The sequence below is a fragment of the Penaeus chinensis genome, chromosome 7 (assembly GCF_019202785.1).
Source record: "Penaeus chinensis breed Huanghai No. 1 chromosome 7, ASM1920278v2, whole genome shotgun sequence".
Lineage (NCBI taxonomy): Eukaryota > Metazoa > Arthropoda > Malacostraca > Decapoda > Penaeidae > Penaeus > Penaeus chinensis.
In genome coordinates, this window is record NC_061825.1 from 40927147 (window position 1) to 40929646 (window position 2500).

The window sequence follows — 2500 nt, forward strand, 5'->3', positions numbered from 1 at the left end:
TCTCCCTCCATCTCTCTCTTCCTTTGTCTGTCTGTGTATCTGTGTGTCTCTTCTCTCTCTCTCTGTCTGTCTCTCTCTCTCTCTCTCTCTCTCTCTCTCTCTCTCTCTCTCTCTCTCTCTCACACACACACACACACACACACACAGCTGTATATTCATTTTATAGTGACGGCAAGCATACATTTACATATTCTAATTTCCTCAGAGAAAATTGCTAGCTTTGAATGCTTGAGCTCGTTACATGCATATGTGCCATGAAGGTCAAATGCTTTTAAAAGGCTATGGTCAAGAATGATTTGTCGAAATACACCTTGAAACTATTTTGATTTTCAGTAAGAAATGAGTGGACTTTTAGATACAAAAAATAGTTGCAAGGCAGTTCATTCGAGTAATTGTACAGGTTCATTTGGATAATAGTTTATGAAAGTTCTAGGCTTAAGTGAAATGAGTAAAAGTTTTTATCACATGTATGAGGAATAATTAATCCCATATTGTTAATAAAAGTAGGTTGGTATTGCTTGTCTTCTGTGGTTGGGTGTTTCTCCACGATACTTGAGGGTGAATAAAACATCGATGAAAACTAAAGCAGATTCATTGGAGATCAGCTCTGACAAAAATAATACAGAACTCTTCAAGTTCCTCTGCCCCAAACGCCAGGCTCCGTCTGAGAGTGTCGCTGACATAATATAAAATATTGTACTCTATAAATCGGACATTCGTTCACATTGGTGATATGCTACACAGCAATATAAACTAAACACAATCTTCTATATTTTACATGGCGTAACATATCACACAAAAAGGCAGTGTGTATAATAAAATCACATAATTATCACAATATACGTACGATTATACTAGCATCACAACCCGCACTCACAACATGGCACTCACAACTCACTTCATTATCATAACTCGCTTCATTATCACAACCTACAGGTATATCAAATCCAGGTATGTTGCATAACTCTGTTTGTTATGAATAAACTCACACAAAATCCCACTGATAAAACGAAAAATAATCATAGATTTTGCATTTTTCTGCGGATTTCCCTTCCCACTTCCTCCATCACAAACATACTCATAATATTTTTTTGAAAGAAGAATGTCGGGTGTGTTGGTGCTGTATTGAGACGAAAGTGGAATCAAGGGAGTGGAAGTTTAGCAACACAGTACACCCGATGTCAACGAGACGGGAGTGGTCTTAGCGCTGGGAAATATGGATTGATGGAAACACAGAAATGGAGAAGGGATTTTAAATGCGCCATCCGAGCTGGAATTCATGTGATGGAAAATAGCGAAGAGAGTGAGAGAGAGAGAGAGAGAGAGAGAGAGAGAGAGAGAGAGAGAGAGAGAGAGAGAGAGAGAGAGAGAGAGAGAGAGAGAGAGAGAGAGAGATTTGATTTGATAACATTTATTTACAGAACAGTGTACATGCCCTGCAAAAAAACAGGGTAAGATACCAAAGCATCTATCCAAACTGGCTGTGCTTCTATTTTTGTAAAGGGCCATCAGTCAAACATTAGTGTTACATACATGCCTGAGGGGCTGTGCTATTATCACTGTATTAAAATATCATCTGGCTGGTAAAAAAGAGAGAGAAAGAGAGAGAGAGAGAGAGAGAGAGAGAGAGAGAGAGAGAGAGAGAGAGAGAGAGAGAGAGAGAGAGAGAGAGAGAGAGAGAGAAAGAGAGAGAGAGAGAGAGAGAGAGAGAGAGAGAGAGAGAGAGAGAGAGAGAGAGAGAGAGAAAGAGAGAGAGAGAGAGAGAGAGAGAGAGAGAGAGAGAGAGAGAGAGAGAGAGAAAGAGAGAGAGAGAGAGAGAGAGAGAGAGAGAGAGAGAGAGAGAGAGAGAGAAAGAGAGAGAGAGAGAGAGAGAGAGAGAGAGAGAGAGAGAGAGAGAGAGAGAGAGAAAGAGAGAGAGAGAGAGAGAGAGAGAGAGAGAGAGAGAGAGAGAGAGAGAGAGAGAGAGAGAGAGAGACCTATTCATAAATTGTAAGAAAATAATTATCAATTTGCTGGGCGTGGTAAGCCATTGCTTTCTGGAGATTGTTTGTAAAAGAATAGGGAAAGAAATATCATGTTCTTTGTGGATAGGTCTTGTGGCTTCTTAAGAGGGAGAAAATGCGTGGAAAAGGTATTTGATGTGAGTTGTGAAAAAGGAAAGAGGGAAGAGAATTAAAGAATCTGAAAGAAAAAACAAAAACAAATTGTATCTCTGTTATTTGTGTCGGTTTATCTCTGCTTGTCTATCTATCTACCGATGAGTCATCTCTCTGTCTGTTTGTCTCTCTCTCTCTCTCTCTCTCTCTCTCTCTCTCTCTCTCTTCTCTCTCTCTCTCTCTCTCTCTCTCTCTCTCTCTCTCTCTCTCTCTCTCTCTCTCTTTCTCTCTCTCGCTGTTTCTCTGTCTCTCACGCTCCCTTTTTTCGTTTCTCTGTCTCTCTCTGTCTGTCGTCTGTCTATCTGTCTGTCTGTCTGTCTCTCTCTCTCTCTCTCTCTCTCTCT